This window comes from Mauremys reevesii, linkage group 1 (assembly GCF_016161935.1).
Source record: "Mauremys reevesii isolate NIE-2019 linkage group 1, ASM1616193v1, whole genome shotgun sequence".
NCBI lineage: Eukaryota > Metazoa > Chordata > Testudines > Geoemydidae > Mauremys > Mauremys reevesii.
In genome coordinates, this window is record NC_052623.1 from 337,977,342 (window position 1) to 337,993,073 (window position 15,732).

The 15,732-nt window shown below is 40.4% G+C and overlaps 1 protein-coding gene and 1 long non-coding RNA gene across 15 annotated transcripts in view; one reads left to right on the forward strand and one right to left on the reverse strand.

Annotated features, from left to right (window-relative positions):
* The window catches only part of MAGI2 (membrane associated guanylate kinase, WW and PDZ domain containing 2), a 1,074,597-nt gene that overhangs the window by 1,055,428 nt on the left and 3,437 nt on the right, over nucleotides 1-15,732 (reverse strand). The window lies entirely within an intron of this gene.
* Nucleotides 392-14,004, forward strand: LOC120393666. The gene is made up of 4 exons (XR_005592110.1): nucleotides 392-525; nucleotides 1,307-1,429; nucleotides 6,682-6,753; nucleotides 13,920-14,004. It is a non-coding gene; the product is annotated as an uncharacterized LOC120393666 (long non-coding RNA).

A 15,732-nucleotide genomic window follows, 5' to 3' on the forward strand; every position in this document is an offset into this window, starting at 1 on the left:
GACCGCTTTGACAAAGATCTGGCTAGGATGATTTAGTTGGGGTTGGTCCTGCTTTGAGCAGGGGGTTGGACTAGATGACCTCCTGAGGTCCCTTCCAACCCTGATATTCCATTCTATGATTCTATTACTGTAAGCTGCATGAGGTAGGAACTGTGTCTTTATATCAGTACGGTGCTGAGCACAATGTCAGCTCATTGTAATACATAATACTAGTCTGAATTACACTAGTGTGAAGCCACTGGAATTCCAGTGGGATCAGGGGAGTTACACACTGATGTAACAGAGCAGAATTTTAGTCTATTGTGCCACTGTACTGACACAGCATTGCTCTGTGTCAGAGGGCAATTACAGCAGCAAATGATTTTAGATAAGATATGAGATAGGCGAAAAGACAGATTTTCAGTCTTCTCTCACAAATTCCTGGCTTCTATCAGTTTAAATCAGAGCTCCAAAGTTACTGTAACTTATCTGCGGGTGTAGCTTTGCCAAAGCCCTTTACTTCTACAGAGTCACAAGAACAGGGAGGTACGTACATTCTCCTGCTAAAGCTTAGTACGTTTATTTCCTTTAAATGCCTAAGCCAGCTGTGCTTGAATATAGTGGAAGAGGCATGACAGCAAAACAGTTTTAACAGGCTCGCAGGATGTATAGTCTGAAAAGAAGTAATGTTAGGCAAAGTATTGATATACAGTGCTAGTCTACTGTGATAGGCTGATAAATACTACATATCCCTTTAGGCAATTCAGTAGAATTATTCATTCCATGTTCCATTCTTAGTTCTACATTCCCCTTTTCTACCTAAATCAGCTCCACTCTCCTTTCTAACTTACATTTGCTAGCCAAGGCAGCTCCTTGTGTTTATAATGAATTATTTAAGGGAATAGCTTAAAGCCTTTCCTTAAAGCCAAGTTCATCCAAATTTTTCTGCAACTTACAAAGACAGTATTAAGTTACAGGCATTGCTTGTGGATGGCTCAAGTAAGTATGAATGTTCAGCTATATTTAATCTTCATAACAAGCTTCAACTCTATGGGGTCTCAATGCTAACACGCTGATGCAAGAAATGCAAACAATCGACAACTACCTGCTATGGAAACATAAAATAATTTGCACTCCACTGAGTACTTGATAATACTTGTATGAAACTGCACCAAGTAGTTGATATTGGCACAGCAAAACAAAGCAAGACTCAACGGGACACATGAAATTATGTCTTTCCAACCAGTGAGGCATAAATAGGCATGGATGTGTAATTCGTGGCTGATTTGCTTGATGTGTGTGAAACAGAAATGCCATGTTGTTGCAGGTGCTTTGCAAGCAAATACAAGGCCTAGTCAACTGTTCAAAAAGCCAGACTTACGGTGTTTCAAAGGAACATCGGTCAAAGGAAGATTGCACACCACCACAACTAAAGAATAAAAATATCCAGGTATGGCTACCCCTAGGAATGGAGCACTCATAAGCAACTGCAAAACGCCAACCTGCCACTACACAGCTACTATTAGAAAGGCTGCCCACAGAAGCAGGAGTATCCTTCAGAAGGCTTATGGAGCATTTCTGGTGATAACAGGCACTTGCAAATAGGCTTGCAATTTTGCCTGGGAATGCCACTGGGCTAATGAATGTTAACAAATTACTTTGTATGAGCCTGATCCTGAAAGGTACAGAACACCGGACAGGTATATTTCTTCAGTGGAAGTTTAGGGTGCATAGCACCCCTCAAGACCAAGCCCTATATTTGGAGCTGGGATTAGCAGCAGAGATGATGAGTGAGGTGGTGAAACAGAGTTTATGTGACCAAGAGAAGCCAAGGTGGGAAGTTACTTTGGAAGAAGATTATTAAAAATATGAATAGTCTTCATCAAATTGACTATTCAGTTTTAGAGTAATAGGGATATTCGGTAATTACACAGAGCCCCAAAACCACACTTAGTGCTTTACAAGCAGATAAAAAGAAAGAAAAAGACCCTGCCCCAAAGAGCTTTCAGGCTACATTTTAGACATGATGCAACATGTGAGAGCAAAGAGCTCTTTAAAGCATCTGGGAAGAAAAAGATGAGAGGCAAATTTGGCATGTGTAAAATAATCTATCATCCTCTATAGATTTTTTTAGAAGGTTACTGTAAATTCACCAGACCTACATGTAAGAGGGAAACACGATAACAGGAAAATAAAAAATAAGAAACAATTCTTGGATTGAAGGCTTGAGTGAATTTTTTTTTAACTTTGTTTTGCAGTCTCTCAGCAAATGCCTTGTGTAAATCATGGTCTGCAAGTCCACACTCCCTGCCCCTGGGCTGAATGCAGGAGACAGCATTCTCTGTAGCTGGGCGCCCACAAAACCTCTTGGGCTATGTAACCACAGAGGCTGTTCCTGTGTTTGAGTAGACATCACCTCTTAGCAGTGATCACACAGCATTGATTTAAGGGGAAAAAAAAGTAAACATGGGCATAAATTTTTGACTCACAGCTATGCCATGCACATTTGGTGATCCATCATATCCCAGAAGATAAACAGAATGAGATGGGTGGGAACGTCTCCAAGCAGCAGGTCAGAGCAGGAAGGAGCTGGTGTTGGTGATTGAGTAGGTGCACTCATCCCTCTGAGTCATTGTGGTAGGGGGCACTGTACTGCTTTCAGAGGAGATACAAAGCTATGATACTACTATCCTCTTCACAGGAGTAGAGAGTGGTAGCTTTGGTGCCCTAGCCATGTTCCATCTCAGGTAACTACTTCCTGCTTAGCTAAATTCCCCTGCAATATTGAGCAAACAAAGTATTATACATTTCCTGTACGAAACTATCATGTAGTAGATCCCTGTGCATTTCTGTCAATGACTGAGAGCCCCACTGAAGTCAACGAGGCTGTGTGCAAGCACAGTGGTGCACCCAGGCACAATCAACTTCAGGAGCAGGACCTAAGTTTGTTAACTATGTAACATGTTCCAGGTTAAAGGGCACTATGGAAATGTAAAGTTTCCATTATCATTTGCTTGTCAAATGAAGATCTGGTCCACTGTAGTTTGCATTATACATTACACAGAATTGTGCCTGTTTTGTTTAAAACACATAGCAATAGTGCATGTTAACGACTGAGTGCATCTACAAAGGGGAGTTCATTGTTCTAGAAGAATGGAGGCTTTGAAAGAAGGAATATGCAAACAATTGACTTACACTGTGATTGCAGAACCTCCACTGAATGTACACACAAATGTTATGCGATGCTTTCCCCATGAAGCAGAAGACACACCCAGCCACTCTGAGGAACAACTATTTCTTAGGCAAATCCTTTATCCACTCTTAGCTCTTTGCAGCTAGAGACCCTAAACAGAGGGGGAGAAGGATCTGATGGTCTTAAACAAAGTGTCCACACACGGTGTGTTGAACACAGCTCTACTGGGGTTTCCACTCACCCAACCAGATATTCCCCATGTAGAGATAAGTACTGGGAAGTCCCCCCTTCTTCCGTCCCAGCCTCTCCAGGAGGCAGGAGACCCCTGCTGCTGCCCCTAGTGCTCCAGAGGAGGGGAGCCTCATTCCTGTTTGGGAGTGGGAAGAGGATTCCACGCCACTTTTCCTTTCTCTCTGAGGAGGAGGGCCTATTGCTGCTCCAAGTGTGAGTGTGTGGGGTGGGGATGGGAGGGATTGGCCACAAGGTCAGAGCCATGTCATGGTGTGCCTTAGGCTCCGGATTGCCTTAGTGCTTGTGGTGACAAATTGTAAAGATGATATTTCCAAAATAAACATTTTTTTTTAAAGTTCCAGTACAGTGTGTCTCTCTCAGGCCACTTCAATGGGCTAGCAAAAGTTCAATACAAGCCTGTACAGTAGTGATGAATGAGTTTCACTTATTTTTCCACCAGCACTAAAAACAAATATAAATTAAGAACATAAGAATGGCCATATTGCATCAGAACAATGGTCCATCTAGCCCAGTATCCTGTCTTCCGATCGTGGCTGCTGCCAGATGCATCAAAGTGAGTGAACAGAACAGAGCAATTCCCAAGTGATCCATCCCTGGCCGTCCAGTCCCAGCTTCTGGCAGTTGGGAGGTTTAGGGACACCCGGAATCCTGCTGACTGCCAGAGTAAAAGATTTTTATAGGTGCTTAATTTTAATCACTTTCCTTCAGTGACTAATCCCAGGTACAATTTACTTTTTTTGTTAATTTTTGTAAAAGCTTTATCAGTAACACAGCAGGGACACCCGCAAGATGGTTGCGTCCCTGACCATCTTGGCTAATAGCCATTGATGGACCATCTTCCATGAAGGTATCTAATTCTTTTTTCAACCCTGTTATACTTTTGGCCTTCACAACATCCCCAGGCAATGAGTTTCACAGGTTGACAGTGTGTTGTGTGGAGAACTACTTCCGGGAACCGAATAGTCCCACTCTTTCTAATCTCTCCTTATTGGAAGCTGTTCCATATCCATTCATACTCATTTTTGTTGCCCTTCTCTGTACTTCCTCCAATTCTAGATATCTTATTTTTAGATTAAGCCACTCATTTATGTTATTTGGGACTCCCATACTTAACTATTTACAATATATTTCAACAATGCAATTTATTTTGGGAGAACACATTCTTTAGCACACTTTCATCTGTACAAGTCACTGCATGGTGGCCCTGCTGTGTTACTGATAAAGCTTTTACAAAAATTAACAAAAAAAGTAAATTGTACCTGGGATTAGTCACTGAAGGAAAGTGATTAAAATTAAGCACCTATAAAAATCTTTTACTCTGGCAGTCAGCAGGATTCCTGGTGACCAATGCACACAAGTCTTTTCTTTAGAGATTCAAGATCCAGTGCAATCTTTGGTATAAGTGTATGTTTACTTCAATGGAGAGGTGCCTACTTTGGCCCTCCAGCCTTAAAAGACAAAGAATCCATCTGAAGATGAGAATAAATCCAAAGCAGATTTAATGGAAAATACTGTCAAAAATACAATCTCATTACATTTATATAGGGGAAGCAGTGTGTTCTAGTGCATCGGGCACTGGACTGGGAGTAAGGAGACCTGGGTCTATTCTTGGCAGTGTCACTGACTCGGTGTGGTACTTTGGACAAGTCACTTCACCTTGCCATGCCTCTGTATCCCTCCCACCATTTATTTAGACTGTAATGACTTTGGGGCAGGGACTGTTTCTCATTGAGTGTCGGTACAATGCTAGCACAATGGGACCCAATCTCAGCTAGGGTTTGTAGACACCAGCATAATACACTAATAATATAGTGAATGCCCTCAAAGATGGCTTAATTTCTTTTCAAGACTGAAAAAAAAACAACTAAACAATTGTATTGGAGAAGCACAATTCTAATCCTAACGATAACTCACTTTTAGAGAGCTCCTCTATCCCAGAGAGTTTAACAGATTTAAGATGCTATACAAACTATACCCTTATCTATGGCCAAAATGCAGTCTTTTGTGGGGAAACAGAGCAATTTATTAGCACCTCTTAGAAGCAATATATATCAGTTTATATTAGGAAGTGAAGACTAATACCATATGAGTGAGACTCCAAAAAGTATGAGGGCAGGCAAAACATAATTTCTTGGATTGAAATTTATTGGAATTTGGCCATGACACCAAGGTTAACAAGCTATAAGAAGTATCATGGAATCTTCAGTTACATCGTCTTGTGTATGTTTTTTAGAATATGGAAGCTGTTCAGATATCACTATAATGAGCACAATATAGATGTCTAGAGTCACAGATGTAAAGACCGCTGTTTTCATAACTCATCTGCAACTTAGCTTCCCCAGTAGCACATTCCTTAGCACCCTAATGGCAATAACCATATATAGGCTTGGAAGGATTCGATTTTTATTGGTAAATGTTGGTAAATGTCAATTTCTCATAAACTCACAAACCAACAAAAATATTTTCCATCAATAATAACCCGGTATCTAAATTTACAAACAGGCAAAGTAAGAAAAATGCTGCTTGAGAACTTATTAGGGTTTGATGTAAGAGTATTTACTTTGATGTTTTGACATGCGATGTTCACAATTTGTGTTTAAATGATTATAAAGCTTTACCATTTTTCATCTCAATGCTCATTAAATTGTTAGTGTCTGCCCCCCATAATTTCCCACAAATATGAAAATTTCAATTGATAAACATTGAAAAAATGTTTTAAAATAAACATTAATATTACCTATCAAAATTATAAAAAATATAAATGAAATTCTGCCAGTCCTACCCATATAAATTCAGAGGGAAGACTCTACTCTACTCACCAACTTCACCAATTTCTGCAGCTACTAGTTGTTTAGAAGTCTTCAAATGACGAAGCTGAACCTACTTGGCCATGAGATCTCACTGAAGAACAGAAAAAGCTGGCACTCTTTGCTCACATACAGGATATACTCTCTTGCTTTGTATTTCCTCAGACTTTTACATTCATGAACATTAATGTTACTGCCATTTAAAAAACAGCTACAATGCCTCATAAAGTAAAGGCTGGTCAAAAAATTCCAGTATCTCCAGTAGATATTTAAAGAAAGCATTTCAAAAATCTTTGTGTTCAGTGTCTCTGAATTAACTACAATTATTTCAGTATCCGACGGTCACATGAATAACACAAAAATCCAATGTAATCACAAATCTAGAAAACCTTATTGAAAACTAATAAAAGAAAAATAATATCTTGATTTTCCTTTATTTTCCCAACACAGCTTCCAGGGCTGCATTGCATTTTTCCCCTGAAATCTTTTATACTATTTTTACTGGAAGATGACCAAAACAGAGTGAGTATTGAAACAGCTCTTTATACTGGCTTATCAGAAATTCCTACAGTTCTTTTAAAAGTTGACAAGGGGGGAAAATGGCTTTTAACAAGTAAATGAAGCAGATAAATTACAGAGGAAAAACTGAACTGTTCAGGAAATGTGCAAACAATATATGTTACAGAGAAGGGTCCTTCCAACAGGTTGCACTTATGTAACCCACACACCTTCTGGGTTCTGTCCCATCTAGTGGCATCGATACCACTTAAAGAGAGAGAGATAAAATGAGTTTGCTCTATAGCCTTAACTAACAGGCCGTTGGCTTTTAGCTCATGCGATAGAGGTTCATGCACTAAGATCCAGAGGCCCCAGGTTCAATCCTACCCGCCAACAACCGGGGTCTGTCAGTGTTACACTTCCACTAGCAATATTCATAGCTGTAATTCACTGCAGGGGGAGCTCAACCACGGGTAGCAATGGTGGGAGCTCAGTGTAGCCAGGACTTAGGCATTTTTTCCTTTAGTTTCTAACCATACTGCCCAAATTCTGTCTACACTACAGCTTCCTCCAGTATATCTGCACCGGTAATAAGTATCGGTTTTAAAGCTTGTTAGTGTAGACCAGGCTAATGTGGTATAGAATGTTCCCAGTTAAAAATGTTGCATTAAAAAATAAGGTTGTGGCTTAATCCTGATGTATTATTATTATTTGTGTTGCCTTAGCAGCTAGAGACCCCAAATAAGAGTCATTATACTAACTGCTGTAATACAAAAGTAGTCCATGCCCCAAAGAGCTTTTAATTTTAGTGCATGATCAGAGACAACAGGTGGATACAACAAACATGGGTGTAGGGAGGAAGGACAAAGTAACAGTGAAACAATCATGGTTAACATAACAGAATGCTTAATAGTCATAGCACACCAATTATCTAGCCATTGACCACTGTAGTGTAGTTGTCAAGGCAGAGGTGAGTTTTAAGGCGGGATCCGAAGAAGGATAATGTTTTGGCTTTGCAGGGAATTACCTGGATTATTACACTCAGCCTAACCAAAATCCCCTAACAATTTAAATGGATAATGTGTTCTCCACTTCCTGTCCTATTCTGTTGTGTAGTACTTCTGTAAGCTGTTAAACAGCTGCTGTGGATTTCAGTCCAGAAAGAGTGCACTTATCTGATGTGCCAGTATAGATTTTATTTTAATTTGTTAACGTTTGTAACATACTTCTGCTGAGACAAAATATACTGCTAGATATTCTTATAAAAAATACAATGACACAGGATAAACTACAAAGGGCCTGATTCTCTTTCTCTAAGGCATCATTCTGGCAGTGTAAAGGGGCCTTAAAGTGGGTGTGATTTACATTTGCAATGACCAAGGCCTGGTCTACACTAGAAAATTGGGTCAGCTTTACTATGTCTCTCAGGGGAGTGAAAAATCCACACACCTGAGCAGCATCGTTAAGCCGACCTAACCCCCAGTGTAGACTGCTAGGTCGATAAAAGAATTCTTCCATTGACTGAGCTACCACATCTCGGGGAGATGGATTACCTATGCTGATTGGAGAATCCCTCCCATCCGCAAGAGTAGTGTCTACACTGAAGCCAAGCAGCGGCGCAGCTGCAGAGATGCAGATGTAGCATTTCAAGCGTAGACAAGCCCTTAGTGTGAATAAGAAGCAGGCCCTAGTATCTATCAGGGCTGTAACCAGGACGGGGTGAACAGGACAGCTGCCCAGGGCTCATAACTACATGGGGTGAAAAAAATGGGCACAGTGGAGGTCAGTGGAACCAGCCCTGTGCAGAGATTGCAGGGGAGCATCCAAGGGCATTGCCTCCCCCCGAACTGTATACTAGCCCCGGCGCTCCAGAGCCTGCAAGAGTTCAATGAATAACTTATTCAGCAAACGGAGACACAGTTTTCTCTTTGTGGGATAGAGACAGGCAGATCATAATTTCCTCCCATTTATTCAACAGGTATCTTGTCCTCATGTCTGCATTCTGGGTTGCCCAAAATTCAAAAATCAAGATGTGTTATTCAGTAAGGAATGGTCAGATAAATCATACCACATTGTCTCTGTTCTGTGATTGGGTGAACATGCGACCACTTCACATACACACACCTGTGTCTAACTTCGATATTCTCTATCCACAAACATTTTTAGTAAGCCCTATCCCCCCAAAACAGAAGTCAAACTCCGCCTATGGGACCAGGCCCGGGCAGTGGAGTTCAGGGAGGAAGTGCCACCTCCACCCCGACTCAATTCAGCAGGCCACCCAGCCTGTCTGGGTTGCGGGGAGGCGCAACCAAAAAATTGGGGGAGCACGTTACCCCACATACTCCCCCCCCCCACATGCATCGCCTCTGGTGGGTGGCGCAAATATACTTGCTTGCCCCGGGCGCCAAAGTGCGTAATTATGGCTCTGGTATCTATAATAGCATACCCTTATCCTCAGCTGGCATATATGGTCATAGTTCCATTGAATTCAACAGACCCATGCCAACCAACACCAGCTAATGAACTAGCTCAGTGTGTGTGTCTATAACAAGTTTCAGAAAAAAAACTTTCATATACTTTAATACCACAGTGCTAAGTTAAGTACAGCGCACCTCTTCAGCTGTCAACCTGACCATAAAAAGGGAGCTCAACTTCTATATTGCAGAAATGACATGTGATGAAAAGGGTTTTTCCTTTGGTCCCACGTCTGCTTTTGTAGACAGAAGCTAGATGTGCTTTATGAAATTTGGCCCAGGAGTGGATATGTCTTATTTGATACAAGGAAATATGCAGATTAATTCATTTAAGAAATCCATTTTCTAACTGATTGACAGAAATACAAAGAAAATGTTTCCTAAAACTTCCCCACATTCCCCAAAGATTTTCTTTTTGTAGAAAATGCAGAAAAGCATATAATTTAGTGAATAATATTCTGCGGTTTAGTTCAATCAATGCAATTAGGTGCTCAGATATAAATGAGTGTGATATAAATACCTGGATAGATTAAAGGCAATTGGCACCGTTTTTCTATATATTAGATACATTGGGCCTGAATTTCCACTCTATAACAACAGTTTTATACCAATTTGACTCTATTGACTTTAACAAAATTACACAGGCTTTTGCTGGTATAACAGAGTGGATAATCTGGCCCATTATACACCAATTGTAATTTTTCCAGTTGTCCTATTAATCTACTATGGTTGCTAGTGACAACTGCAAAATCAACTTGTAGTTTTTCTCTTTTGTCCTCAAGCTGCTCTAGTTCTCTATTTCTGAGCTTTATTAAAAGAAAAAGAAAAAGAAAAAGAAAAAGGGACTAGCTAGGACTGTATGCTGAGCCAAAGAGATATCAATTTAAAAATTCTTCCCTGGATCACTGACTGTCAGTCAGTTGGGGGAAAACCCTATCTCTGCATTATGACCTCAGTGCATATTTCCTCTGAGTCCATTTTTTACAGGACAGAGTCTGTGATATTGGACAAATTACCCTGACCCCATAAGAACAAAATTCTCATTAGGCAGCTGGAACTGATGGGGAGGGAGTAATAATCTTCAGGGGTGGTGAATGTGACCAGCACAATTTAAATCCCACTGAATCCCTAATTTTGAGGATTTAAGAGAGACCTAACAAGTGCATAGTCCTTGTGCTGGCCCTCTGCACAGAGATGGAATCTCCCCTGGTCTTACAGCCCCAGAGCCTGCTTGGATCTGACCATTCCTGAGATATGTGTCTGTACCAACGCAGATGCGTCACTGTAGTGCTCCAAGATGATGGAAGAGAGCTCTCCCATTGGCTTAGTTATTCCACCTCCCCAAGAGGCAGTAGCTATGTCAGTGGGGGAAGCTCTCCCACCAACCTAGCACTGTCTACACAGGGGATAAGGTCAGTATAAATATATCAGTATAACTGTCAGTTCCCAATTCTGCCACAGACTTCCTGTGTGACCTTGGGCAAGTCACTTAAGGCCAGAATTTTAAATATATTTAGGCACCTTAAGATGTAGATTGATGCCTAGTGGTATTTTCAAAATTGCCCAGGTCCCTAATTGCCACTGAAATCAATGAAAATCCCACGATGCACCGATCTGCTTCTTGAGGCACCTAAATACCTTTAAAATCAGGGGGGTAGGGATAGCTCAGTAGTTTGAGCATTAGCCTGCTAAACCCAGGGTTGTGAGTTCAATCCTTGAGGGGGCCACTTAGGGATCTGGGGCAAAAATTGGTCCTACTAGTGAAGGCGGGGGCTGGACTCAATGACCTTTCAAGGTCCCTTCCAGTTCTAGGAGGTTGGTATATCTCCAATTATTACTTTTAATCTGGCCTTTAGCCTCTCTGTGCCTCAGTCCCCAATTGTAAAATGGGGATAACAGCACTTCCCCACCCCACAGAGATGTTTTGAGCATAACAAAGACTCTGAGATGTTCAGATACTACTGTCATGAGCATCACATAAGTACCTGAGATAGACAGAACACATCAAAACCTTTCTAGAGACTCTCCTGGATTGGAGCCCATAAACAAAGCTACGTTTTGAGAAGGCTTTCCAGCAGCAATATAAAATTTCTACTTTCTGGACACACAGTCAACATCTCCCAAACATTGCTCTCGGTCTCTTGCAAATAGACTCTACAATCAAGTGTCCCACACTATTCTTAAAGAGATGGCTTCCATTAATGAAAAGGATGCACCAATTATTAATACAACAACCAAATTCACTTCTAAACACAATGCTGTGAAAGACAAAATAATTTAAACAATAATAATTTAGTTGGAGTCTTCAAACTAAGCTGAAGGTCCTACAGGCACACATATATGTGAGAAAGGATCTCCATATAGAGTCTGATTCTCTTCTCACTTACACTAGTTTTACACCAATATAACTCAAATAAAATCTATCACATTACTCCTCTCCCCCTGGTTTACAGAAGTGAGAGTTCCATATAGCTAAACAAGACTTTTTGCCAGGTCTGCAGTGTTATCCTGAGTGAAGTACCTAGGGAAACAAAGATTAAGTTCTGCAATTATTCTCCAGTAGCAACTTGTGGAGAGAAGTGGGATGAGCGCGAGAGTCCTCCCCTCCCTCCCCCTCCAAAACAGTAAGTACAGAGAGGAGAAACAGTCAATCCCCAGATCAATGCTCTGAGGTCACCTTCAATAAAAACAGTTCCCTCCTTACTAAAGTGACACCCACCGCTCATTTTTCATCAGTTCATACCAATATGATAAAGGAAAGAACAAGAACCTCATTTGTCTGCTTCTCCCACAACCGCCTGTATGATTTCTTCCACACCACCCCCTATATCCCTTCTGGACCACAAAGCCACTACCCTCTCCTCTTTTAAGTCCCTCCTAAAACTGTACTTTTTCCAGGATGCATACAAGAAACTAGCTAAGTAAGATACTTTTTCATCTCAAGGAGCTCCACATCTCTACAGTGTGGAAGTTAGAGGCTCAAGGACACTGAAATTGAAGCTGGAATTGGTGCCTCTTTTGACAGCTACTGAAATAATAGAGGTAGAAGTTCTAGGGTATCTGAAATAATTCAGGCCCAGTTCTGCTCTCACACCAGCATAATTTAATTTGACATCAATAGCATTAGCAGTTACCTGAACTTAACTGAGTGGAATACAGCAAAACAACAAAAAAATAGCAGTTCCAGTCTCAGCTGTTTCATTTTTCTGTGGAATTATCCACTATCATGAAAGTCATAGCCTCTTCGTTCATGGAACTCCTAAAGACCACTGAGTAGCAGAGACACAGGTTGCACTCATCAGCTCTATCTCCAATACATGCAATTATGCCGCTCGCAGGGCTGGAAGTATTTTGTCGGCAAAATACCGATAGAGAGCATCTGAGGAGGAGATGGCTGTCAAAATATCCCCTCTTCTGAATCAGAAGTCAGACACCTAAACTTCTATGGACTTTGAACTGAGTTTAACAAGTGCAAGAATGATAGAGGACTACTCTTGGATTTCATTCCTGGAATTTGCCTAACTCAAAAACATTATATTTTTAAGAGCAGACCAGACTAATAGGTATAACTATCACATTCCAAAGTGTAATGGGTCTTTATTCTAAAGTAGAAAAAACAGTATCTTAATGTACTATATTTTTCAAAGGATAGATATGCATTATTATACTCAAGTAGTACATGCTATTCAAACACCACACAGTAATTTTTATTACTAATGTATCTTTATTACACCTGTGGTTTTTATTACTAATGTAATCTTTATTACACCTGTGATTTTCCAGTAAAAAAAAAATTAATTAGCTAGCCCAGTAAAAATGATCTTTATGTGTGGAAGGAAATCTTATTTCAGTTTTTACATTTAAAAAGGCAATATATATAGAAACACAGGGAGAAATAACATGAAGCAAGTCAATATGTATTTACACAGTATTTTCATGAACTTAGAAACATTTTTATTCAAGCATTTAAGTAACCAAAGAAGTTCCAGTAAAAATCTCTATATTATATTCATTAAGAAGAAGAATGGGCATGGAGAAACTTACATCAGGAAAATATTAACTCCTTTAAAACTAACTTTTAACATGCATCAAAAGTGTAAAATGTCCATTTAAAAAAAATGTGAAAAAGATTTCCAAAGCAGAAGTTTGAAATACAACAAAGTTTGTACATCCTGAACAGTTATAACAAACATTTAAAAAAAAAACCATCACCCTATAACACTCTAAGCTATTCTTAGTAAGTAAGGCCCCAATTCAGCAAACCATTTAAGAATGTACCTAAGTCCATCTCTTTTCAGCAAAGCATTTAAACACATGCTTAACTTTAAGCAAACAATTGTCTCCTTCCTCAATGTAGTCTCACTGACTACAATTGGATTTAAGCCTATGCTTAAAGTTAAGCATGCACTTAAGTGCTTCACTGAACTGAGGAGCTAAAGCAGTTGCAGATTAAAGTTTACTTATCAATTTGATAGTTTAAAAGCAAAACAAAAGACAGATAAAAATAAGAATCCAAATTGTTATTGAGCTAATCACTTTGTTTACTAGTCAGTTAACCAGTTCTTACAAACTACTGGAAATGTTCTGCTGGTCACATCAGTTGATTGCCTTAATATTCCAGTGCTGCTTTACCCCGATCAGAAATGTGGTCAGAGGCAACAATTATAAGGCAAAATCTGCTCTGTCCTCCCTAAATTCAGAAATTCCTGGTTTCAGATCATCCAATGTGGTTCTGCTATGTGGAGGGTTGGGAAACTAGGATTCCCAGCCGATGACAGAGTTGTGTGAGGATTTCCTGCAGCCCAGCACACAGCAGCTTTCTGACTAAAGTCAAAAATATAATAGGATGGTGAGTAGGCGCGGGAACTACGGGCGCAGAGGTGTGCTGCAGCACCACCGGTCCACACCTGAGGCTCTGCTCCTGGCCCTGCACATCTGTGCCAGGGGCTCTGCTACCGGCCCTGCACCCAGGGCTCTGCTCCAGGCCTGGCTGCTCTGCTCCTGGCCTCGCGCCCAGGATCCTGACTGCCAGCCCCATGCTCACCCCCAGTTGTGGCCCCACCCTCGGTTCCCTTACCTCTGTCCATGTCCCCCCACTCCTGGAGCCACAGACCCGCTCCCAGCCCCAGCTTGGGGGTAGAGGGGTGCGGACAGGAGGAAGTGGGGGCATGAGGTAAAAAGTTTGGGGACCACTGCTTCACAGTGTCGTTAGCTGGCTTTCAACATCCCCATTATAAAAAGTGTTCCAGCGCCATTGGGGTGGTGGCACCTTATGTAGGAAGGGAAGAGACCTGTCCATCCCACTATTGGGGCCTAGTGCAGGCACAAGGTTTATTGTGGAACTGGAGGCTGTAGTAATGGCCACAGAGTGGGGTTCGGGGATACCATTCGTTCTCTCTTATGGATTTCCTCAGTGCACAACCTGGCTACTCATCCTACTGGGAGTTGTGGGGGAAGGTCTCTTCATAATAATTTTTTATTGTTAATAAAGGAACTTTAAAAAATATTATACACATATTTTTAAAAAGAAAAATAGAGAGCATCAATGTGCTTAAGAATAATACAGAAGCTTATCCAAAATATTTCACATGTAAAAGCTGCCAAGTTTGAAATTAATGGCAGTATTGCCTCCTCATCTGTGGACTCACTAGAATTCTTTTAGGCATCAAAATGACTCTGGAATAGAAGTTCATAGTGCATTACAATTACAATTTGATCTGATTAACAATTCCATAGCTTTTCAACATTCCTACACTGATATAATATTGTCTCAAAAATCTATCAGACACTAGAGGTGAAATCATATCTCTACTCATGCCAATGGGAGTTTTGTTATTGACTTTAATTGAGCCAGGATTTCACCCCATATGTTTTTAACAGAATCATCCTGCTTCTACCAACAAGGTCATAATGGAGAAGTTGCACAATAAAAAGTAAATAATCTCCAGCAAATACTTTGTGGATTATTATTAATGGGACATAAACCATAATGGTTGCTATCACACTGAAATTCTTATGTGTTTATTTTCACTGTACAAAGCTGTGCAGTAATTCTGTCCATTAAACTCCTTATGGATTGTGGACCACACCTCAACATAAGGTCATGTCCCATGACTGCTAACTATTTTTCCATGAGGTTTGCCCCACCCGATGATATGTAGCAACTCTGCATTAAGAGGATCTGCTTTTCTATGTGAAAGACTTGGGGGCTAATGCTTTGAACTTTAAAAAAATATTTAGCCTCCTAATGGGATAAAAGCTTGAAATATTTTATCATTTCAAAACTGCTTGTGTTTCAGTAATCAAGCACAAAATAAATAATCACAACTCGGTAAAGCAGTTGTGCCCTTCTGAAATTCCAAAACAGTTAAACTAATGCCTGTAAAACTGAATTAGTCATACATAAATTTCCTCCAACAGTGAATTTTGATTGCTGAGTTATAAAAACTTTCAAACAAACAAGACCCATTAATATCACATTATAAATAGTAATGTTCTACCTGCACATTTCTCACTGTGATTTCACTCT